The sequence below is a fragment of the Uranotaenia lowii genome, chromosome 1 (assembly GCF_029784155.1).
Source record: "Uranotaenia lowii strain MFRU-FL chromosome 1, ASM2978415v1, whole genome shotgun sequence".
Taxonomy (NCBI): Eukaryota; Metazoa; Arthropoda; class Insecta; order Diptera; family Culicidae; genus Uranotaenia; species Uranotaenia lowii.
Genome location: NC_073691.1, coordinates 82,039,903 through 82,066,295, shown reverse-complemented (window position 1 = coordinate 82,066,295; position 26,393 = coordinate 82,039,903). Strand labels below are relative to the sequence as shown.

The 26,393-nt window shown below is 39.8% G+C and overlaps 1 pseudogene; it reads left to right on the top strand.

Annotated features, from left to right (window-relative positions):
• Positions 1-2,672: 2,672 nt before the first annotated feature.
• Positions 2,673-26,393, top strand: part of LOC129749479 (THO complex subunit 2-like) — a 244,233-nt pseudogene continuing 220,512 nt past the window's right edge.

The window sequence follows — 26,393 nt, the reverse complement described above, 5'->3', positions numbered from 1 at the left end:
CATAGCTCAGAGGGATTTTTCCTGCCGGTAAGTCATATCAATTTTCCTAAAAAATCATAGCAAAATCATAGATCCTAACTTTTTTCCACTTTTTGTCGTTTTTAAGGAAATTGAGGTCTAATGTATCAGCCAAAGTAAAATATCCGGAGACTTTAAACAACTGGATGTGAAGGTGTGTATTTTTTAATTTCTTTTCCACCCTGTGAAATTATAGATTAAATTTTTACAGAATTGAAGTGTTTCGGTATTAAACCACGGAGTGGCATTGTCACCCAAGGGACATCCATTTATAAACACGAAGTTTCATCGACTAGAATTCTGTTACGCGTAGAAATATTGACGAGGGATACCGCGGTAACGTTCCATCGAGATGCTTGTAGCCGGGAATTCAGTTCCTGAAGCTGTAAATCTGTAAATTGAGCAGTTTCTGCACCGCGAGATTGTCTGGATTTGGTTGTTGTGAATGCATTCCTTCTTAAAATTTTAGTCGGTTTGCTTAAAAAGGTGTTCGGATCCGTATTCGGATAACCAGGAAAGGGAAGACTTTTTCCACGCTTAGGACAATCTTGATCAGAAAATGTTAATAATTAACATTATAGTGAAATATAATAAATTTAATTTCCCAAAAGATAAAAAAAAAATAAGTATACATCAAGCCTCTGAATAAATTTTTCGAAAATAAATTGCAATTTTAACCTGATTTCATTACCTAATCCCTATATTCACACGTAGGAGAATCTTTAATTTTAATTCTAAGTCACATTTAAATAAATGGTCAGTTATCATCAAAAAATAGAAATTCAAAACGACAATGTAAATTGAAAATGGCTAACGATTTCATCAAAAGTTGTCGGTACATAATTTTCGAGCTCGAATTTGTCTACTAGATTTGCTCGTTCAATTTTCTTGTACATCAAAATGATGTAATATTAGATACCATTTGCGACTCAGGTTATGTGCACGTTTTCGATGTAATATCACAAATTTTTTTTTGCTGTGTAGACGTGTGTTTTGATTCTGTAGGTAGTTACACCAGGCTTCGAGGCAGGCTTTGAGATTGCCGCCTATAACAAATCAACAACTAGCACGTGTGACGGAAGTGAGTGCCCTGGTGAGTTTAGGCACCAACCAAGGGCCGAGGACAGTACACTGCGATGGACCGATCGTTTCCAGTTGTTTCAACCTCCACGCCATTAGCCAACAGCTTCGATGATGGTGGTGTGGATGTGCGACAAGATTCTGAAAGTCAATTCCTTTCGTATGACGTTAGCCAAAACGCCTCCCTCTCTGGAGCTTGTGCGATCGGTGGTGTGGTCCGGCAGCCTGAAACTGTCGCCGGGCTTCTGGTGGGTTTCTAAGAGGAGACCCAGTGTGATAAACAGTTATGAGTTTAGGATTTATACTGTATGATAAACTTCCGGAGCACCTGAATTTGTTCAGGTTTGTTGCGGCACCGACGAAGAGCTCCCGTCATCTGTTCAAAGATGTTGAAAAGTTCTTACTTCAGAACTTCGGTTTTATGGTGAGCTATCTGAAGCTTAACTCCCTCCACCCAGATTCCAACCCTTTCTACGGACACCGATGCAAAGTCTTCTACCTCCTCGATTGTTTCGCCGGTGATCATGAGCACAATATCGTCAGCAAATCCGACTATCTGCACGCCTGCTGGTAGTTTCAGCGTTAACACCTCATTATACATGGCATTCCAAAGCACAGGTCTGAGTATGGAACCCTATGGAACACCCGCTGTTAGGGCAGTAGATCGTAACCCAGTTTCGGTTTCGTACGTCAGGATTCGATTTTCGAAGAAGCTTCCTATTATCCTGCAGAGAGTATTGGGAACAAGCATCCTGTGAAGCGCTTTGGCAATCACTTCCCAGCTGGCATTGTTGAAGGCATTCTTAACGTCGATCGTCACAATGGTGCAGTGACGAACACCTGCCCGCTTCTTTTTATATGCGCGCTTCGCGTACTGTGTCACCATTCGGATGGCGTCCACCGTAGATCTCCGAAAACCGAACTGTCTGTCCGACAGTCCACTTCCGCCTTCTGTGTAGATAATAACTCTGTTTAATATTATCCTCTCCAGTAGCTTACCAAGGGTGTCCAGCAGACAAATGGGTCTATATGATGATGGATGCCCTGGGGGTTTCCCAGGTTTCGGTAGTAGCACCAGCTTGGCCGTTTTCCACGAATTGGGAAAGGATCCCTCGTCGAGACACTTTTGTAGCAGCACTCTGAAGGTATCCGGAATGGTCTGTACCGCCACAGTTTGCATAATGCTGAACGACAATGACTACACCGAATATTTCATGATGCTAAATAACATTTGAAGATAAGTAAGTCAATGATATCCAAAAATTTACAGATGGTCTGAAAATTTTAAAGTAAATTAATTACATTATGCATAAATTAAGGAACAGAAGTAAGTCAAACCAAGGTCTATAGGTTGATTACATTTTAGAAAAGCATAATTTTGACAAATGGAAATACTATCATGGTGTCCGCCATGCGCACGTGTTGGCAACCCTACGATTTTCACGAATCCGAACGGGCCAACGTGCACGAACGAGCACATCTTCCTTCACAGCTCAGCTCACAGTCCTACAAAAACAAGCCAGCCGTCATCATCAGTTTCTCTGCAGCTTCCTGCTTTGCAACATTTTAGTCTCTCTCGAATCGTCGCGACGCTCGGATCGTCGTCGTCGTCGTCGTGATTGGAAGCGTTTTGTTCGATTTACCCGCGCGTTCCAATCTCTACTCAATTTGGCGCAGCAGAGCATCAGAGTGTGTGGTGTGCAATTTTTGCATTTTCCCGGTCTTCGTCGTGACGCTGCTCCTGCGGCCTGTTTATCGCCGGACCGGGCAGACGGGTTGGGGTTGGCGCTTTTCCATGTGTGTGGGGAATTGATTCGGTGGGAGATTTTGGGAGATACGTGTTATATTTTTTGTATCGTTCGTCTCATTTCGAGAGCCCTGATCCTAGTGTCTTTTAAACATGTGGCTGATTGCTTATGCTCGTGTTAGCCGACGACGTCTCTGAAGAAGCAACATTGACGTTTAGCTTCTCTGGGAGGTCCTTGTTTGTGTTTCCGGAAGGTGCCAAGAAGTGGTGGGAAAGTGGGCTCACAGCAAAACATACCGGGCCCCGGATTGGATTCGCGTGATTGCGTTATTTTTCGTCAAGTGTGCCTTGAAGAGGCAAAAGGCGATATGGAAATGGAGCTTCGTGGCCTCGTGTGATACGAGTAGCGGGTGGAATTTGCCATAGTTAGACGAAAAAACGGGGTAGAAGGTCATCACAGCTGTTATAGGCCTGGGGCAAGCAGCGGCCGCTCTCTGAAAGAGAATCGATACAAAGTGTACGTATTTACAAAAATGTAACATATAGCATAGCTCAGGAGTTTCCTGCACCGGAAAGTTTTCTTTGACATATAGGTACAAAGTAGGCACAGGCAGAAATTCAATGTTGAACAATCCTTCAAACTATTTTCAAGTATCTTTTCCACTTCGATTACTAGTTTATTGAATTCCAAAATTGTTGGATTCAATGGTTCCGTTCCTATTCAATCGCTAAAAGAAACAAACTTGCTACAACAGTTTCGCGTGACTTGAACCTATTTTTCCCATTTTGAGTCCTGAGAAAACGGCGGGGGAAAACACATCGAACAGGATACACTCGAAGAAAAGTTAAACTAAAAAGGAAAACGCTTGCTTCCTCTCCGCTCCGCCAACCAGTCAGCCGTCCGTCCTTGATAAACAATCACAAAATTCTGTAGGATGACGACAACGCGGGGCAGAAGTGTGAGTGAGAGAGAACCCGATGGAAGTGGAAAAGCTGAATGAAAATTGCTAGTGCATTCCATCTCGTCGTCGTCGTCGCACGGCGTTCGGCAGCCACCAGCAGAGTGTTTACTGATGATGGCCACCCACTTTTGGGTTGCTTGTATTGTTGTTGTTGTTGTTGTTGTTATTGTTGACACTGATGCTGCTGCGTTGCTGTTGCTGTTGCCGCTAACGTGATTACAGCAGCAGCAGTAATCAGGGATGAAGTTGCGAAAATTATAGGATTTGATGTGGGGTTGGAAATCAAAAAATTCTTTTCGTCCAATGATTTTAAGGATCACTAGATTTCTTGACCAATAAGCTTTTTCTAAGGTTTTATTAATGACACTTTACCATCTTTGTGGCATCCGTGTCTCGTTGAAGATTTACAGTAATTTATAAATGTTACATTTTTTAAAAATTTGATAAGTGGTTTTTCGTGTGATTCTTCGTTTTTCTAAATCTCGAACAAAGTTTGAATTCCTCGCGGAGACCAATAAGCTAACCAATAGCAATTGTTGGTCAAATACTAATTACTTTCGTAAAGATGATACATTTCCCGAGATCTCCGGGAATGTTTGAGTAAACATTCAAAATAAATACAATGAATAAACAATTTTAAGGTTCAAAACGGCGGTCAAAAACATGCGTGTAAAAAGAACAATGAGTTTGACATGTCTCTCATCTAACCTTAATAACTTTTTTGTCGTAACTGGTATAATTTTACAATCTTCAATGGAAAGGTGAGAAATTATGTCCAGATGAAGAAAACCAATTTTGTAGAGCATTCGGTGCATGTGCATAAAATTAAAGCCAAAAAAGTGGATTTTTTAGTTACACTAGAGAAAATGATCGAGGGTCGTTGAGCCACGTTCAGCAACCCTTAGGGTAAACCAAATGTGCTGAAATTTAGCATAGGGCATTCTGGTAGGCTGAGGAACGATTTCAGATAAAGGTTTTGATTCTAGGATATACCGCTTTGCTGGGGCACCCTAGGGAACATACAGTTGGTAAAGTAAATTTTCTCGGTGAATTGCAACATTTATTTATTTATTTTCGTAGTATTCCGTTTCACGACATAACTTGAAGAACATACTTCCTAAAATTCACTCGGTCCATGGCAGCTGTTCTCCAATTTCTCGGACATCCCATATTCGCAAAATCATGTTCCACCTGGTCTAACCACCTCGCTCGTTACGCCCCCGCTCGTCCCGTTGCTACCGGATTCGTAACGAACAGATGTTTTGCAGGACAGTCGTCCGGCATTCTCGCAACATATCCTGCCCTGCGTATCCGGCCAGTCTTCACCATCTTCTGGATACTGGATTCGCCGTAGAGGCACGCGAGCTCGTGGTTGATCCTTCGCCTCCACACTCCGTTGTCCTGCACGCCCCAAAGGTGGCTCTTAACACTCGTCGCACAGTAAACAATAAACAATACAGGTTACACTTCGTGTGAGGGCTAATCTTCTAAAGGGTGATACGGTCAAAATTTGGTCAATATCAACTTGACGTATTTCTTTCAATTTTGCATTTAAAAAACCTGAACACCCCTCATTTTGAATGTGTGTGTGTGTAGGATGTTGCTCCTATTTTGATTTTGAAATTCACTCATCAGTTGTCAAAATGCCGTCCAAGGAAGAAGAGCAGCACGCATCGCGAAAATCCGAGCTACTCGCACGCAAAGCTGGCAAAATCGCTAAAAGTTGCCAAATCAACCGTTACAAATGTAATTAAAGTGTTTGGGGAACCTTTGTCGACAGCCAGGAAGTCTGGATCGGGGGGAAATCGAAAACCGGAAGCCGCTGAGACGACAAAGAGAGTTGCCGGTAGTTTCAAGCGGAACCCTAACCTCTCTTTCCGAGATGCCGCAAATAAGCTGGGTGTATCGTCTACAACCGTGCATCGAGCCAAAAAACGAGCCGGACTATCGACTTACAAGAAGGTAGTGACTTCAAATCGCTGCTGACGATGCTGACGAAGTTTGACTGCGTGGTAATGGACGACGAAACCTACGTCAAAGCCGACTACAAGCAGCTTCCAGGACAGGAGTTTTATACGGCAAAAGGAAGGGGAAAGGTAGCAGATATTTTCAAGCACATGAAACTGTCAAAGTTCGCGAAGAAATATCTGGTTTGGCAAGCCATCTGTACCTGTGGCTTGAAAAGCAGCATTTTTATAGCTTTCGGGACTGTCAACCAAGAAATTTACGTGAAAGAGTGTTTGATTAAACGTCTGCTGCCTTTCCTGAAGAAACACGGTTGTTCCGTACTGTTTTAGCCGGATTTGGCATCTTGCCATTACGGTAAAAAGGCCATGGAGTGGTACACCGCCAACAACGTGCAGGTGGTTCCCAAGGCAAGAACCCTCCTAACACGCCAGAGCTCCGCTCAATTGAGACATACTGGGCTATTGTCAAGCGGAACCTAAAGAAGACCAAAAAAAATGCTAGGGACGAGCAGCAGTTCAAGGCAAAATGGCTTTCTGCGGCGAAGAAGGTGGACAAGGTGGCTGTACAAAATCAGATGGCAGGGGTTAAGCGTAAGGAGCCTCGAGTGTAAAATTGAACGCATTTTCGCTTGATGCCCTCCATCAAAGTCTTTACAGTGTCATCTGGTACCAGTTTCTCAGTTTTTTTTCCATTTTCTCAACATGTCCTTCTCGTCTTTGGCTGTCTTCTTGCTCTTCCGAAGCTATAGCTTCATTATTGCCCAGTACTGCTCCACCGGGCATAGCTCTGGGCAGTTTGGCGGGTTCAAGTCCTTTGGAACAAAATGGACAGAATTGGCCTTATACAACTCCAGAACACTTTTAGAATAGTGGCATGATGTAAAGTCTGACCAAAATATCGGAGCTTCGTCGTGCTGCTGCAAGAATGGCAAAAATCGTTTTTCGAGGCACTCAGATTTGTAGATCTCGCCATTTACTGTGCCCTTTGTCACGGAAGGCTCACTCCTCAGTCCGTAAAAGCAGATGGCCTGCCAAACGAGATATTTGGAGGCGAACTTCGACATTTTCTTTTTCCTCAATTTGTCGTCCACATCAATCTTGCTGTTGCCGGTGAAAAACTCCAAACCCGGAATTTGCTTATAATCTGCTTTTATATACGTTTCGTCGTCCATCACACAGCAGCCATATTTTGTCAGCATCTTCTCGTAAAGCTTCCGTTCCCGAGTTTTAGTCGTCGGTTGTTGCCGCTCATCGCGGTTTGGGAAGTTCTGCACCTTGTATGTATGTAGGGCAGCTCTCTTCTTTGCATTCTGAATGTAGCTCTGCGACATGCCGATCTTCTTAGCTAAATCAGGACTTGAGACGTTGGGATTTGCTTTGGTCTTCCGCTTTACCTTTCCCTCCGTTTTTTTGTTCTCCCGTCATGGTTTTCTTCCAGCTCCTGTACCGTGGTCCAACGTCAACCGCTCCTGGTGAATGTTCAACATTTTTCACAACTGCCGGTGCAACAGGTCATGAAATTCCAGGTTTTTAGACAGAATTTGTTCTCTCGACTCGCGTTGGTTTACCTCCATTTTCGTTGAATCGAAAAACAAGACTTCGAGTTTGACAGCATGTAAACAATACACATCAATGAGAAAGTGTGCAAAATTTGGTTGATTTTAACCCAATGGTAAAAAAGTTATGTCCTGTTGAATGTGTCGCAATAATTTCGTGTTCGCCCTTTATTCGAGCGACGAGTGTTAAGAACCATCTTGGCGGCGTGTGCAGGAGAAGGGAGTGTGAAGGTGAAGGATGAACCACGAGCACGCGCGACTCTACGGCGGACCCAGTATCCCGAAGGTGGCGGGCGAAGGCTGGCCGAGGTGGTTAGACCAAGTGGAGAGTGATCTGGCGAATGTGGAATGTCCGAGAAATTGGAGAACGTTTGCCATGGACCGAGTGAATTTGAGGAGTTATGTTCATCAAGTTATGTCGTAAGACAAGACAGTATACTATGGATGGGTGTCCTATTATGTCTAAGCAAAATTCAAAATGAACAGTATATACACAAATTAGGAGCAAATTATTTTTTTTTCACTTTTAAGTTCTTTATAGTCTTCTTTTACAGTAAATCAATAAAAAAAATAGATTCCAGTCAATCGTATAGGCCAGTGATCGACTTTTTGATCGGCTTATTTGCCATTGTTTTGGCCACTTTTTCCAGTATTTTGCGAAGTTTTCGATATAATCTGCAGGCTTCACATGTTATCTCATAAACGATTTAGTGAGGGCACAAAAATTCTAATCGGTCTCTCTTAAGGATAATTTGGTGGATTTCTCTCCTTCGGTACGATCTGGAATTTGATTGGATTTGTACAGAGCCATGGATGGTTTTCAGTCAGGAAGTGGGGCTTAAGTCACCTAAAATAAGACGCAAAACATACCTTTTCCTTGTGTCACCAAAATAAATCATAAGCCATAAATCACTTGCCTGGTTACAAAAAAAATGTAACTGACATTCTACACGGGCTGAGCTGATTCGATTAAATAATCTGTATTCATCGTACACCGTCTTGATTAGACCGGAACTTTTGATGAATCACACTTCGATCGAACAGAACCACGCACACAGGAGTATTTCACCCAAAAACCTGGCCAAAACTTAAAATTCAAATTGCATTGGTTTCTTTTATGTAAATGTTTATTTGATTCTTGAATAAATTTAGCACCATTTACCGGTCAGTTTTTTGACATTTGATTTGTTTATAAGCTGTTGCAGCTGTCGGAACTTTAGTATTTTTATGAGATAGAATTTTCTAAAAAACGTTGAATCAGCGCGACTACGACATATCAATGAATAAAACTATCTTTAGTGACTAAAAATGAAAATTTGAAATGGAAAACTTCAATGGAGGGGTGTTCAATAATTTTAAGTATAATAGACAAAATTCGATGACTATAGAGACAGTATGCAGTGCTTTGAAAATTCTTCTATTTATTTTTTGTTTTAAACGTTCATTTTTCTACAAATTAGTTTTTTTGTTTATGTTCCCAGCAAGTCCCGGCAAAATGTTTGATATCATTAGAAGATTGATAACTTCAATAATCATGTGCAAAAGAAAAAACTCGCGCAAACTCGCGCATTTTTGATATTTTAAAGTTTGAAGTTTAAAAATATTGATAGATTTTTTCCGTTTTTAGGGCTTCGATTATTTTAAATTAAAGCTCAGTAAAATTAATGTTCCTTTTCAAATATTTTCAAATGTTATTTAACTTTCAAAACAAATAAAAAAATTTAGATTTTTTTTGAATTTTACAACTTTTTTAACCTGGATTATCTATAATGTCATATAAATGTTAGAAAATTTCTTATAGAAAATTATGAAAAATTACGAAAACGGTAAAAAATATTTTAAATGATCTTAAAAACGTTTGATAAGTCAAAATAAACTATTTTATTGATTTCAAAACTAAAAAATACTTTTGGCCAACTTTTTCTTCTACGTACTCCTGTGTGCCACGGTTGGAATTATTTAAATTCCAAATGACTGTTTCAAAAAAAAAAGAGAGACAAATAACAGACAACAGATAATGAGCTTAGCTTTATCGTAAATGGGAATACAGTCGTAATTTTATGGACTAGACGCGTGTAATGGTTGTTCGAAGCATTATCAACATTTTTATTTGATGAGTTGTCACGAATCTTTGAGCATGCTTAATATGTGCTAAGCATAATCAAAATTTTCGTACATAGATTTTCAGCTCTGCATAATGTTCAACAAAAACAGATTGTTGTGATACCACATGATGTAACGATTTTTTTTACAGAACAAGTCTATAAAAATGCGCAATGCCATCGGCTTTTGAATTCACGCCTCTTAAAGACACTGGGACTATATATTTTAAAAACGCCTAAAAAAGCTACTTTGTGTTACAAATCTTTAAAATTCTTATTATATATTCAAAGTTTTAGAGGTTATATCAAAATCAGTTCCTTTATATCAAAATAGTTTCAGTTAATAAGTTTAAATGATTTATGTTTTAAAAAAAAGCAAGCACAAAATATCCATTTTCGCAAGCATCCAATTGTATCCAACGATGGGGAAACATGTTTAAAAAAGATTCTTCGAATTTTCCAAACAGAGTGATTGGCGCAATTTCAGGAATTCATCCCCGGTGAACCAATTCAATGATGGTTTCGTTCTGTTCGGTCGGTGTCTGTAACTTAGTACCTATAGCTACCTACATAGCTATGAAGCTACAGCATCGCGGATAACAAGTGTTGGCAAGGAAAGATTTAGTGGACGTATCGATGGCACAAGTCGGCAAACAAAAACAGCGCGCGCCGTCATACAGACTGACTACCCACGACGATGACATTATGCTCCTGGCTTGGCTGGCTTGGTTGGGTGGCTGGCTGTTGCATTTCGCTACGCAGCAGATTCCACGGTGACGACGAAGGTTTCCGTGCAGGAATCGCGCCAAGATTTAGATTATGGGTACGGTGGGACAAGGTGCACCGCAGTGCATGGGAATGATGGTTGCTTAATTTTTTTATTTAATTTTTTTTAATTGAGCTGGGAAAGCTCCCGCGAGTTGGCTACTTTCAAGACCATTCTCCCAAAGGCATAAACCTCCTCACTTTTATTCATGTTTTTATTTTAAATTAATTTGTTTGCATACAGTTGTAAAGTTTAACAATATTTCTTTTCATCATTTTAATTTTCCAGTTTTTGAGTGGTGGTTAGCGGCATGTGACTGTTGTAAAAGGTGGCGGCAGTGGTGGAGGTGGCTGGTGGAGAGGGCGAGAAAAAAATTGGTTGGGGCAATTAGTGGCAGTAATCTTTCAAGCGAGAAACTTGACATTTTCTGAGCCTCCAGTGAGATTACCCAAGCAACCGAAAGTCTCGTTAAAAAGGTCGAACACAGCTTAATCAGCATAATCAATGTGCTGAAGTTCGTTTTATTCAGCCCAAAATTTAAGTTCTTATTGAAACTTTTAAGTTCCATTATAGATTTGGACGGCCTTCTATTCAGCCCACAAGTAAACGTTTAATCAGCAAAAACAAAAAATAATTCTCTTCTCCTCTCTTACTTTGGTCACCACCTGCCGGTTTCTCGGCATCCATCTTTATTCCTTCCATCATCTCCCTCAATTGATCTTACTTAATTGCTTTGTTTTTAACTGTGTTCGATACATGCCGGCACGCTACACAACTATTTATTTATACGCCTAGATGTTGCCTTGCCGGCAGCTAAAATTCGAAGTGGTTATAAGCTTCCTAGAATACCCGCAAGGGCAGCCAGCGGCCAGCAGCAAAGACGCATGTTGATTATTACTAAGAAACATTACGAAACGGCATATATGTAAATCAATCATCGGTTAAAATAATATCGGTTGAAAAAATGAAATTCCATGTTTATAACTGTTAAGCATGAAATTATACAAATTATTGAGTTTATCTTGATATTTAATTAATGAATTGCTTCAGCTGACTTCTATGTGTGATAATTCGTGTTAAGTAAATACAGTTGGACGAAATTTTATAAAGGCAAAATATTTACTCTTTTCAAAAACAAACATTTGCTAGTTAGCTTTAAGTTGTACTGAGTGGAAGTTTAAAAATAAATTATACATTTCAACAATTTCCAAGCTCCAAAAAATGATTTATTTATTATATGTCCTTTTGTGATGTTCGTTCACATTTCATATTCATGAAATGGAGGACATGTCTCAAAAAAGGCTATCTTAGGAACTTTTTGGAACTTGATGTTCGAAGAAGGCTATTTGAGGAACTTCTTGGAACTTGAAGTTCACAGAAGGCTATTTGAGACCTAATTTGTAACTTTTATACTGTGTGGATCCGATTTACATGTCACAAAAAAAGGCTATTTAAGAAACTTCTTGGAACTTGAAGTTCACTGAAGGCTATTTGAGGAACTTCTTGGAACTTGAAGTTCACAGAAGGCTATTTGAGACCTAATTTGTAACTTTTATACTGTGTGGGTGCGATTTACATGTCACAAAAAAGGCTATTTGAGGAACTTTTTGGAACTTCAAGTCCATAGAAGGCTATTTTAGGAACCTTTTGTAACTTTCATGCTCACATTCGAAAAAATTCAGTACCAATTCCCTTTGGAACCTTTGTTCAGCAAAATTCGTACTTTGGAGGCACGAGTTTAAGTAGATATGAGACTTTTGGTTGCTTAGGTAGTCTCTGTTAAGGAGGCTTTGAAGAATTGATTGATCTGTGGCTGGTTGAGCGATCGAGTCTGTTTTTATAACTGTACACTAGAAAGTTAGTTAAATTAGTCCTCAGGTGGACTGTAACTTGTCGTTTTAAACTGGCTCTATTTTTTATGAGTTTCAGGTGTTGTGGTAGACTGTTGTACTTCATTTTGCTAAAATACTCAGGAGATCTCTTCATATGCTCGGTGTTCACCGTTATTTGTGTTAGATTTCCTCTCGAACGTGTTGGGAACCTATGATCCTGATACAAAAGTTGTTCGTTGTGGTGGAACAGCGGATTGTGCAGCAGATTGTGGATCTGTACGTCACTCTTAAGTTCTCTCTCTCTCTATCTTGAAACAAGCTGAGTATGCCGAATAGTCTGGAATTTTTATAAACCGCTTTGGAGCATCTATTTTGCATAGCTTGTAGTGATCTTATATTGTTTTTTTCTTCTTGCGCCTACCTAAATGATTGCCATTAAGATGGCACAAATGCACGATACAGGCCAATAAGATTTTTGATGGGAACGAATCTTGATATCGTCCACATAATGTTGTGTATAGCACTAAGTTCCTTCCGTAATCGTTCTATATGGACATCCCATTTGATAAGCTCGTCAAAGATCAGCCCGAGGTACTTGAAACTTTTGACATTTTCAATCACCGTTTGGCCAACTTGGAGCTGGCTATGACAGTCTATTGGCCGATTCGTTGATTTAAAGATGATGTTTCAGTTTTTTCAAGGTTCAGAGACAGTAGGTTGGCGTCGTAGTGTCCTTGTAGGGTAACGAGATTCTTTGACATCTGAGATATTATTCTGCTAACATCAGTCTGTTCATACGACAATGAAGTGTCGTCATCAAAAAGTCTAGATTTACCATTCAACTGAAGTTTGTTTAAATCGCTTACGTACAGGATGAACAGAAGGGGCCCCAAATTGCTGCCTTAAGGAACTGGTAGGTATCCCAGATCACTTGTCGTGCGGTTGATTTGCACAAACTGTTTCCTATTCGTGAGGTAACTAGCTAGCGTGAGAGAATTCGCTATACCTCTGATTTTATGCGAATCCAGTTTCTTGATCAATATTTAATCCGATCAACTTACGGCGCCTTCGTAAGTTGAACGCATTATCTCAATCGATTTTTATGGTAGTGGTCGAATCACTTTCCAAGAAAAAAAATTCCATAGAAAAAAATCAATTAACGAGTCCCTGTTTGCCACTCGTGGAAAAACATATATTTAACCTTCCCATGCCGTTCGCCAAATATCCGTTTCGGGAAAATTTGAGTTGTAGTTTGATTTCGTTCTCCTGGCTGTAAATGTTAACCGATTTTGATGATATTATATTCATTGTGTAGGTAATTTGTTCTTATTACTCAAAATTTTAAAATAAAGTCGATATGTATTACCAAGTTATCAGAAACTGGTTCAGAAAGTAAAAAGTCCGAAAAATCAATTTTATTTTTAAAATGCTCATAACTTTTGACAGCTTTTCTGTATTTAAGTGTTTCATTGATGTTTGAAATCGTCAAGAATCCATCTATCCGACAATGTATAGATATGTTGGGGTTCAATGAAAGTTTTGACCGCTATCTCAGATCTTCCGGTAGAAAAAAATCTAACTTTAAAAAAACGATATGCAATTTTAGCTTTGCTTAGCTGTATTTCATTTCCCAATGAACCGATTTTAAAAACTCAAATTTCAATTTTTTGACGTTAATTTGATCATTATTTTCATAGAACATACTTGGTCTGTTAAAATTCCTAGTTCTTCAGTATATTGGAATGATGATAAAGAGATTTTAAATGTGCGCTTCGGGTCATATTGACCCGAACGGCATGGGAAGGTTAAAGAACCAAGAATTCTAACACAACAAACCATTTTTCACATAATTGTAGCTTTTTAATGTATCAATTTTGGAATATTTAATGAATTTGACAAAAAAGTGTATGAAAACTTAATGAAGGCTTTATTATTTGAGATGAGTTATCTCGGCGACCGAAGTTCGTATTTTGTAGGAAAAGTCTAAATTGGTAAAGGGCGAACACGAAATTATTGCGACACATTCAACAGGGCATAACTTTTTAACCATTGGGTAAAAATCAACCAAATTTTGTACACTTTCTCATTGATTAGGCTTGCCAGATACTCTCAGAAGAAAGCGGGACAATTAACGACAAAAAGCGGGACACAGCCGAAAAAAGCGGGACATTTAAGAAACTCTCTAAAAATGGCTTAAATTGTATTGGCAATCTTATACGTATTCCATCAGCCACAGCTTTTCATAGAAAGTACAATAAGGTTTTTTTTAAGGCGGATTGATTTTGCTCAGTTTTTCTTACATGACTTCTATTTACACGGTTTTTTTTTGCCATAAACACGGTTAACTCGCAAATAAACACGTAATATGAGAGAAATATTTCAAGTCCTACATGTTAACGGCAGATTGGATATCGCTGAGAAAAACTTTGTGGAAATACAAATATAGGGGAGAGTGGGGTATCGTGGGCCATGGGGAAACGTGGGCCACTTTTAATATCTCAGATGTGTGTTGAGATAAAAATCTCAAATCAACTGTCATCGTCGTCACTTTGCGTGATCATATATTCCTATATGTTGTTGACTGAATTACGCATCATATGCTTCTTTTATTTATCAAGCTAAAAAAAGTTGGCAAAATTTACTTATATAATTAAAAAAACACCCGCTAATTTCATCGACGGGGAACCTAAAGTGCATAACTAAAATATGCTCATACGCTTTTGATCTTTGTTTTGTCATGATCTTTCACATGGAAAAGGAATTATTGATGAAACATCAATAAGTCACACAAACGCAACCAATTTGCAAATCATAGCTTGTGGGGAATCGTGGGCCACACATCTTGAATCACCTATAATTTTATGTTTTTATACACATTCAGAACTTCAAATACGTTTTACCTATCTGCAAAGTTTTCTTATGCCAAATGAAGAGTTATGAAAAATATTTTGTCCATCCTATATAAGAAATTTAGCCAAAACGTTCGCGAGCCAGGTTTTGGAATCTATGCGATCATACACTGCTCTCTTTTTTATTTCATCATCTGAAATTGCTATTAAATAACGAAATGAATTAGGAAATCACAATTTTTGGTCAACTCATAAACTTCGCATGTTATTTGGTCGATTTGAATTTGGTGGCCCACGATTCCCCACCATTTTTCAAAATCCAAAAAAAATTGCATTTTTTTAAACAATCAGAATCAGAAATTTAAAAAAAATACCTTCTGATGCCTTGAAAATGTAGAAAAGCATATCATTTTTTATTTTCATTTTATCTTTTATAATAAAGAAGTTATGGAACAACGAAAAAAAGTGGCCCATGATTCCCCACTCTCCCATACATATTTCAAATTTCTTTTAAAAATTTGAAAACTCAAGAAAACTTCCATCATTGTATACTTTGGATACTGAGTCGAAAAAGGTGGTGAATGATAAAAGAAAATTTAACTAAGATTCTGTGGAAAAATTGAGATCGATAATCATTTGAAAGCTTCTTAAACAATATTTTCTTCAAACCAATTTTATTTACATTGCATTGGTTGAACATGCTCCAAAAACGCGGAACTGAATCAGATTCTTACTGTTACTTTAGGGTTATTTACTATTGTCTTATGTTAGTTCTGAAAAATTGATGCTTATTTTAAGGAAAATGTCGTACCTATTCGTTTTTTTTTGTGTTGTGCTGCTTATTTTGAATCAAAGACGTATTCGACTGATTGTTCATGTTGAACCAATGAATTGAAATTGAGGATAAAGTTTGATTTTTTCCAGTGTAAGTCAGGCAAGTTTGTAAAAGTTTTTTTTTCATAAAAAAAGCGGGACACTTGGAGGAAAAAGCGGGACAGCGGGACATTCAACAAAAAAGCGGGACATGTCCCGTTTTTGCGGGACGGATGGCAACCCTATCATTGATGTGTATTGTTTACATGCTGTCAAACTCGAAGTCGTGTTTTTCGACTCAACGAAAATGGAGGTGAACCAACGCAAGTCGAGAAAACAAATTCTTTCCAAACACCTCGAATTTCCTAATCTGTCGCACCGGCAGTTGGGAAAAATATTGAACATTCACCATTCAACCGTCTCCAGAGTGTTGAAGCGGTTCCAGGAGCAGTTGACGATGAACCACGGCAAAGGAGCTGGAAGAAAACCGGGACTGGAGAACAAAAAGACGGAGGGAATGGTGAAGCGGATGATCAAAGCAAATCCCAACGTCTCAAGCCGTGATTTGGCTAAAAAGATCGGCATGTCGCAGAGCTACGTCCAGAAAGCGAAGAAGAGAGCTGGACTACATTCATACAAGGTACAGAACTTCCCAAATCGCGATGAGTGACAACGATCGACGGCTAAAACTCGGGCACGGAAGCTCTACGAGAAGATGCTGACAAAATATGGCTGCTGTGTGATGGACGACCAAACGTATAAAAGCCGATTATAGGCAAATTCCGGGGTTGGCGTTTTTCACCAGTAAGAGCGATGTGGACGACAAATTTAAGAAGAAGAAAATGTCGAAGTTCGCCTCCAAATATCTCGTTTGGCAGGCCAACTGCTCTTGCGGACTGAGGAGTGAGCCTTTCGTGACAAAGGGCACAGTAAACGGCGAGATCTACAAATCTGAGTGCCTCGAGAAGCGCCTTTTTCCGTTCTTGCAGCAGCACGACGAAGCTCCGATATTTTGGTCAGATTTGACATCATGCCACTATTCTTAAAGTGTCCTGGAGTGGTATGAGGCCAATTCTGTCCATTTTGTTCCAAAGGACATGAACCTGTCAAACCGTCTGGAACTGTGCCTGGAGGAGCAGTACTGGGCAATAATATAGCGGGAACTTCGGAAGAGCAAGAAGACATTCACGAGACGAGAAACTGGTACCGGATGACACTGTAAAGACTTTGATGGAGGACATCGAGCGAAAATGCGTTCCATTTTGCACTCAAGGCTCCATCGGCTATTTTTTTTTTCTTTTGATTTTTGAAGTAAATGTATGTATAAAACTATCCTGAAATTTTGGTTTCATTCTAAACAAACAAAATTGCCATGACATTTTCGGTGTCGCAATAATTTCGCTTTCACCCTTTAGCAACAGTTCGTTTTTAAAAACCATTACCAGATGTAGTAGTTATCTAGTCTTAGTCTAGTTTAAAATTTTTATAATCAATAGCAGCTTCATTGAGCTCGTGAGATGAAGAAGTTTAGGTGTAGCAGATATCAGTCAACAAAAATTGCCTGTTTCCTTGAAGCGGGCCTCTCTGGAGCCACTCTTATCAACTTTATGATTAGAAAAGTTGAGCATGTACGACCAGGTTCGGAACCAAATAAAAAAATGAATTTTGCCGTTCTTTCGATCCCACAACCACCCGCAGTCATTGCAGCAAAGTCGTTCAAGAATGGTATGCAGAGAAAGTGGTCCAGTTTGTTCCGAAAAGCCTTAACCAACCCAGCAGACCTTTTCACTATTTTAGCAATATTGTCGTGATTATGCATCAGATGGAAATTTTGTACATGGAATTTTTAAAGGGTAGGGAATAGATTTCAAGCATTGAATTCTGGATCGGTGTTGGAAAAGGATCGTCCATACTTTTTTTTCTTTATTTTAAGAGACTTTCAGCCTTTGGCTGGTTCGTCTCCGAAAGCCGTCCATATTGATTGTTCATTGTTTTTGCGATATTGTCGTAATTATACATCGGATTTATATGATTTTATGAGTTGAATTTTGACTTATGGTTCAACGAAAAGGGATAATTATTTTGAACAAAACTGAAAAGAAACTGTTATGTCGTTTATGAAGTTGAGTTCTTTCTTATCAATATGGATACTTTTAAAGCGAAAGTATTTTTCTTCAGTGTTTGGAATATCGAGATTTTATTTTACATCTAATCTGAACAAATTTTCAACGTTAATAGCGAAACGAAGTTCGTACGGGATCGGCTAGTTCAATATTAAATAACTGAAATTCAGGCAACTATTTTTGTTCCATTTCTATTTGAAGAATGCTTTATGCTTTGAAATTACTAAAATGATATTTATAAAAAAACTAACTATGATATTTTTATATTTTTGTATTAATTTTTGGCTATTTTCGGTCTAGGGATTCTATCAAACAACTAGGATTTTGAAAGGCCCGACGTTTCGCCCATTTTGGTGGTCTTTCTCAAGGGAATTATCTGTCCGTTGTTATTGTCAATTGTTCATCCGATATTCTATGGTCGCACTTCTACTTGAATTTTTGTATGATTCAGCGCGACTGACAAGGGAAAATATTGAAATGAGTTAATTCAAAGCACAGCTGCTAAGGCTTGCCACTTAGTATCGGGTCATTTTCTTCAATTTACCTCAGCGCCTCTAGTTGTCGTACCGAGAAAACTTATGACAGCGTTTTGATTTGGAAGGTTTGTTTATTTAGTGGGGATTATTCATAATTATCAAAACAGTCTATAATTGGTAGTTTCTCAGATAAGTTTGTTTTAACGTCAAAAAGTAGACTGATTTGAAGCCGAAAACACATTTTTTTTATTATGTTTTTCTTGCTATGAGGAGACGAACTATCCCGTCGTACCCAGCACCATCATCATTTCGGTCTCCACCGAGTCTGACTATAGCTGACGACGATGACGATTTCGATAAGATGAGAAGAGGAGACAAATAACTAACACAGTCAGTAGTGTGGTGTGGGTGATTTGAGGAATGGGCTATCGCATCTTTTCGCCACCAACAACAACACCCAACACCGCCCACGCCACGCGTTTCCCAGTGCGTTTTCCATCGGGTTGTTGGCGTTGTTGGTTTGACTGCGACAAATCGAACAGTCAATCAGCACGCGAGACAGTTTTTATGTGTTTGCACATGGCATCTATTACATTCTCTGTCCTGTCTATAGAGTGTTTGGTTTTTTTTTTATTTTGGTTTGTAAATGCTTTTGGATTTTGAAAACGTCGCCTCTCAATAGCAAATAAATGGAAGCCCTTATTCTGTGCTGCACATGAGGTTACGATCAGGACTCTGCCCTCAAAACTCATTTGGAAAAGCTGACTAAACGAGGTATCAGAAACGATCAGTGAAACCAAAAGCGTTAGATTGATTCTCATTGATCGATTCAATCATACCTAACCGATGCCTAGTTTTGCTATGACAGACAAATCATCACAAAGTTATCCGCGCACTATACTGAGTTTGTTGTTTGTTTTCAGTTTCGTTTTTATTCAAGTTTAAATTTCAACAGGTAGCAAGCCATGAGTTTTGGGCGACGCACGTGTTTTTGTTTTCGTCCGGGCCGTGAAAAATTGCATAAATTTATTATTTTAAAAGTGGAAATTAAACAGAAATATTAATTAGTAGCTTTAACCGGATATCCAACGAATGTGTATCGTGCTAGAGATTGTTCGATGTGATAATTATCGAGCGCTGTTTTTGTTTCAATTGCGTGGGGGACGGTTCGCCGGATGTTTCCATTCTTTACTCAGAAGGGTAGTGAATTGTGAGTACTTACTTATGTACTACATACACACATATTCATACGGATGTGAGAATAAAGTGCAAGAATTCAAACACTTAAAGAAAATGATGTGATTCAAATCATGCTTCATTTGGCTGATGATCTGGCTGAAATATCTTATCAACAACAACATGTTAAAAAATGGACTGCGTGCAAAACCAGGATGCAAAGCTAAGTATCATATTTCCATCTATTGCAATTTTAAATTATTAAATTATCAAAATTGATGGCCACAAAAGGAGCTCCATGAATGTTTAAAAATTTAATTGGTTTTGGTTGATGGAATCGAAAGTGTCAATCCAGAGCATTTTTTGTTAGACATAAAACTATGTTGATTGTTGTCAAGTTCAACGGTTGTTTTGCAGAAATTAACTATGATTGAAGGAAGAATATTGGTAGATTTAAAAATATAATTATTGGTCTTCGTTTTTGCTTCTTATAAGCTTAAGGGATTTTCTTTTAATTTAAATTTTCGAGCTGGTGAGTTCTATTAAAATGAAAAGGTACGTACACGATAATGTCATTTTTATGATTTCCACCATAAAATCTTTTGCAAGAGTAAGTTTCAAAAGATATTATGAAGATTCTAATTATTTTTCTGTTTCCAATGTTTCTTTCCAAGAGCGAGTAATGGCGCTATATCCAAGGTCATAGACCATGAATGAGGTACAGAGAAATTCAAAATTGACAAATTTACAATCTGAGGAAAATATTTGCATTTGCTTTTTGATGTTTAATGCAGAATATTTTTGAAACAACTACTTTAGATTTTGAGTTTCTGTGTGAAATACCCTCATTTCCATCCAAATTGAGAAAGAGTAATCAAGGACCGGCATCCAGGAGCACATTACTTTCTAGCAAATGAGCTCCCAACGATAGATATAACTTATCATGGGAACGTATGGTACTGTTGTCCACGTTCCTTCCTCCCCTGTGTTCCAGTTGTCTCTGCGTCCAATACTGCACAGTGGGCCCGGCCGTGTTAAGATGAGTAGTAAATGTACTTTTACTGCTCACCGGGATGCTGACAAGATCTGGCTGTGTATGTATCATAAGCATAAGCATAAGCATAAGCATATTCAAGTTTAAATTTCAACAAAATAAGTTTCTGTTTTCAAAATAATAATACCTTAATGACTCATATTTTTGCATTCATTGAAAAATCAATTTGAATATCAAATCATGCTATCATTTTGATCTCACTTTTCTGCTCTATCGTAATAAATGATAGCTTAATGATGTCTTGTTCTGTTATCTTTAAAAAAAACAAATAGTTGTCTCAATGCATTATTTAGGTATTGATTTGGCATCGTATTTCGACATATTGATGCTTCAATGAAACCTAATTATGCCGTAGGGGAAAAATGCGATATCAAAGTATGCTATCATTTTGGCATTTTGATTACTGTTTAATATCGATTCAGGCATCAAAATCCGCTCGAGAGGTATGGAATGTTTTCGCTCAAAAAATAAAAAATCAAAGAACCTTTCTGATGAAGAAAAAACCGTGCAAAACGAAGCCGTGTTCGAAAAACTGAGCGAAATCAAACCGCGTAAAAAACCTTAGTGTATATCTAAGAAATCAAGTGACTCCAGGAACCAGGTATCCTCACTCCCCTATTATTTTCAAGATTTTCATCTTTATCGCGTCGAGCATCCATAAAATCAGCTGATGGAAATTGAGCTTCTTATTTCAAGTGCTGTGTGTTTTTATTTACATGGACCGTTTCGATAGAATTTCCTCTGTGCTCCAGATGTTCTCGTGGGAACTGTCCCCCTCCCCCACAGCTCCTGCTTCCATGGCACCTCGTAAATCTGTGCGAATTAAATTTAGAATAATGCGAAAGAAAGCGAAAAAATCAAAACAACAAAATGCAAAACAAACTTTCTTTTGTAGGTATCAACAACATAAAACGATGGAATTCATGCTTCCTACTTTTGGATTTCGAGCCGTCGTCGACAACATTTTTTGGTTCTCGTTATTTTTTTTCTTGGCTTGACATTTGCTTCGCTACTAGGAAACTCCTTTCAGAATCCGAGGGGTTAGAAACGAATGAACGAACGCCGGAAGACGAAATTGGCGCATAGCGAATTACATTTCATTAGCGCAATTTTCAGCGCTTTTCGTTATTCCTGTCATCGTTTGGTATAAAAGCTGAAAATCAAATCGAAACAACTTGCCCATTTTCGAAGCGCTCGACGAGTGCTGCAGTAGCACTACTATTTGTAAAGAGGAAGGTACACTTAGGAAGGTACTGGAAGCACAGCACGAAAATCAGCTGGTTGTTGGTACCAGAACGAAAACATGCAGCATAACGACCCGTTAAGAGAGGAAAGCAAACATTTTTCGGTTGATGGCAACATTCTGCTCAATGAGGACTTTACTTTTAGTTTCCGTGGTTCATTTGTGCCCTTCGTTTTTTTCGGATCCAGGATTGCGGAGGATTTTGGTATCCGTACTTTGTACGATTTTTGTTGCTTATGTTGTTGAAACAGCAATAGGTACAACATAATGTTGAATTGGTTGTGAAGCAGGAAATACTAATGATTGCAACGGAGCGGAAAATTGAATTTGAAATTTTCCAAAATTTTATGGATCCGAAATAGGTAATGTTAGTAGCCAGAAGTTATAATTGAAGTCATAAGGTTTATCTTCTATATGTTTTGAGAGATAATTTAGTATAGAAAGCCTATGTCGATTATTTCATTCAAAAGAAACGTGGAAAGTTGAAGATGTTATGTATAACACACGAACTTAAGGTTAACGTGAAATTACGACAAACTGCCTTTTGTTTTTCTTTCTTTGTTTATTTACATGGTTTTTCGTCTTCCAATGAACAATATTCCTCTAATTCACTGGTCCATGGCAACCGTTCTCCAATTTCTCGGACATCCCACATTCGCCAGATCACGCTCCACTTGGTCTAAACACCTCACTCGTTGTGCCCCTGCTTGTCTCGTTCCTTCCGGATTCGTAGCGAACACCTGTTTTCAGGACAGTCGTCCATTATTGCAACATGTCCCGGTCTAATGAGTGCCATGTAAAGGTTGCACTTCGTGCTAGAGCTTACTCTCGCTAGAGTCTATAGTAGGCATGAATTCCGCTGATCCAGCTCGTCACCATTGATCGTAATCTTGGACGTATCAATCCTTCCTGCTTCGTTGTCCTTATTAGTCTGGTCTGCTTCCCGGAGAAGCCGCTCTCGTCCATGATTTTCCATAGCTCGTCATCGTGTCGTATGCGGCTTTGAAGTCGATAAATAGATGGTTCGTAGGAACTTGCTGTTTACGACATTTTTGGAGGGTTAGCCGGTTAGGTCTGGTCCGTCGTAGACCGTCCTTCAATAAAGCCGGTCTGATGATTTCCCACGAATCTGTATGTTTGTGGCGTTAGGTGGCGGAGTAGGATTCGGGACAACATAACAGTGACCGGCGACCACTCGGTAGATTTCACAGTCTAATTTGGCACCCTTCCACTCCTCCGGTAGCTGTTCTGTGTTCCAGATCCGGACCATCAACCGATGTAAGCAATTAGTCAACTTGTTCGGGCCCATTTTGATGAGTTCAGCTGCAATGCCATCCTTCCCAGCCGACTTGCTCCTATTCAGCTGGCGAATGGCTTCCTTAACTTCATTCATTGTTGGGGGTGGCTCCTCCACGTCATTGAACTACGCCTGCGATGTATCTTCATTCACCGTCTTGATCTCCTGCACGTGCGCCACATGAAGCCTTTGCGGGATGCTTTATGTTGCTCTTCCAGGCGGCGCTTTTTCTTCTGAAAAATTCGGACTCGCTGCCTCTTCCGCTGTCGGTGATATTCCACGATTCGACGGGTACTTCTCTGCACTACTGCCGTCCGCGTGACGTTTTTTCCTCCATCACTCCTCGTCGAATCAGTCGTTCCGTCGTGTTTGTCCCCCTTGCCCGATGACGTTCTCCGTAGCGCTGTTGATGGCTGCCTTGATGGTATCCCAACAGTCCTCGAGAGCGATTGCCCATAGTCTGCTGTGACCTCATGTTGCTTCAGTCGTGCGATATTTAATTGAGGCGGGCGTCGGTTCCGTATGTTGTTTACATCTGACGAATATCCCCGGCTATTGCGAATTGCCGTTCCCTGAATTTGCTCAGCACAGAGAGAAGCGGGGTGAGCAGATCTGGCCCCTTGAGAAGTTTTGAGTTCAGAGAAACGTTTCCAACGCGTGCGGCTGCATCCCAAACTACTCGTACTTTTGACGGCTTTCTAGGATTACGAACAATATTGATAGGTAGATACCATACTTTTCGGGGGGTCGGTGGTTTCTATTTCAACAGTAGTCGCTCTGTGAGCATTGCCACGTTCAACATACTCCGATATTTGTTGATCGACGTTCTTTTTAAGATCAGGATCCTGCATAAGTCTACGTGCTAAACAGACTGATCGACGATCGGCCATCCGGTAACTATCAGGAAAGACAATAGAATCACACTTCCACAGTAAGCCAGTTTGGAATCTACCTGATGGCGTACGAATGGTGGTTTCCTCAAGAATTCTTCTAGCACGAATATCGTCTTCCGATTCTGGCACTGTTAGGTTAGACACTCCAGAATGCTCAGTGTCAAAGAAATTTTGAACTAAATTATGAAGCTCGTGATCTTTCGAACAACTGCATACGTGGACTAAAGCTCTGCCTTCGGGATTCAAATTTCTGCTTCCGCCAAATATCATCCAACCCAAACGTGACTTCGCTGCAATGGGTTCGTCAGCATTTCCTTCTCGTTTTGCCAGGATGAGGTTTAACTTGGCGTTGTCGATTCCGATTAGAATACGTGGTGTTGCAAAATCGTAACTATCAATTGGAAGCCCACGGAGGTATGGGAATTGATTCGAAATTTGGCAGTAGTTCAAACTTTGACGGGGTAATTCCAGGCGATTTAGAGTGTGCGTGCACATTGGTCAAAACGTGTTTGGTTTGATTCCTTTTCCCAGAAAGCGCAAACTGAACTTTTCGTGACGTAGATTCGATACGCGTAACGTCGCTAGTCCATTTAAGGCAAAGTGGACTTTCTTCTCCGACGATACCGAGTTCATCTGCTAAGCCATCTTCTACGAGGGTAACATCTGACCCGTCATCAAGAAAGGCAAACTTTGACACAGATTTTCCGTTTGCGTGCACAGTAACCGGTAAAATTTTAAAGAGCGTTGAGTTCTGCCTCGAATGATTGTGCGTGGCAACAGTTGCGAATTCGTTCGATCCATTCTCCTGATGTGATTCGATTTCTTCTGGATGCAGTAGCTTATGATGAGCTTCTCTATAGCCACCTACTCCACATGGTTGCTTGGTGCGACAGGTCCATTTTCCGTGAGGCACGAGACAGCGGTGACACATCCCATTTTCTTCAACGAGTTTAAGTTTACTCTGGAGGGTCATTCCATGAAAGATTCTACAAAAACGGATCTTGTGATCAACGCTATGACATGCTAGGCATGGTTTTTGATCAGTTTTGATTCTATCGGGATCCGAAGGAATATCGGATGAATCATTCGAATGAGCGTTCAGGTAACCGGTTCTTTCTTTACCTTTATTCCGCTTAGCAACTTCCTCGTTTGAGCAGTGATCGACTGGCATAGCTACTTGACAAGCTGCGCTGCGAAGTGTTGTCACAAAGTTGCTAAACGCTTCGAGTGATGGCTTTGGTATGAAAGCCAAATGGATACCCCATTGTAGACGTAGGTCAGGAGGAAGTTTGAAAACTAGCTCAGATAACATCGACGGATTGTCTAAATGCGAATGAAGATTGGCCGATTGCATGTAAGTGACTAAATTTCGAACCTCTCTACCAAAGGTCACTAATGAATCTAATTTATTGAAACTCGGCTGAGTTGTTTTACGAATCCTTGCAAGAAGACAGTGAACTAACTGATCAGGCCGTCCGCACTCAGTACTGAGGATGTTGATAATTTCAGGAATGGCTTCCGGAAGAGTGAGAATACTACGAACTTTCTCCCTAGCACACCCTGTCAGGCTTCTCTGTAATCTGGCAAGGTTTTCATCTGGTTGGATGCCACAGAGTGCAGTAGTTGATTCAAAGGCGTTCAGAAACATAGGCCACTCCAGAGGATCTCCTGAGAACGTTGATAGTTCTTTAGATACAACTTGGCGCGCTGCAAGTTGTTGCGCGGTGATGGATCTGTAGAAAGTTGAAGGCTGTCCAATTGGATTGGTGAGATTCTTAGCGGGATCGATGATCGTTTCTCCTTGAATGGCGTTTTCAAACTGTTCTCGATTACAACACACATTCCTGGGAGCAAACTGTTCCATGTTCGCTGGATTTATGTTGTCCTCTATAATCGAAACTGCATTCGTAACAGGCTGTTTATTCACTTGAACGTAATCCGGAAACAGGGTTTTCTTCTTTGTGCCCTGTGGAAGCATCTCTCTCGGATTTCTACAAGCATTTGCAGCGTACAGTTTTTGATCCTGTGGAGGTAACGAATTTCTTGGTACAGCGCCAGAAGAGCACATAGCAATTCTCGATGGCTAAGCATGAACGTCGTGTTGAATTGGTGTCGATGTTTGTTGTCGGGGTAGAGCTTTTGGATATTAGGGGCGAAGGTATACTGATGTTGACGTACCCAATTCGCTACCTTTCCGCGATTTTCTACTCCGAGACTTTTGACACTTTTTTCATCTTTATCTTCGTTGGCTATTTCTGCTTCAATCTCGTGTCGCTGTGTTAGGAATTGGCGTTCTCTGTCGGCTTTTTCCCTAGAGATTCGATCTTCGAGCTCTTTTTGTTCCTGAAGCTGTTTCAAACGAAGTCGTGCGCTGGATGACGCCGACAATACTGATCCGGTTTTCGAGTGCTTAGTGGCTGCTACATAAGTGCTAGTGCT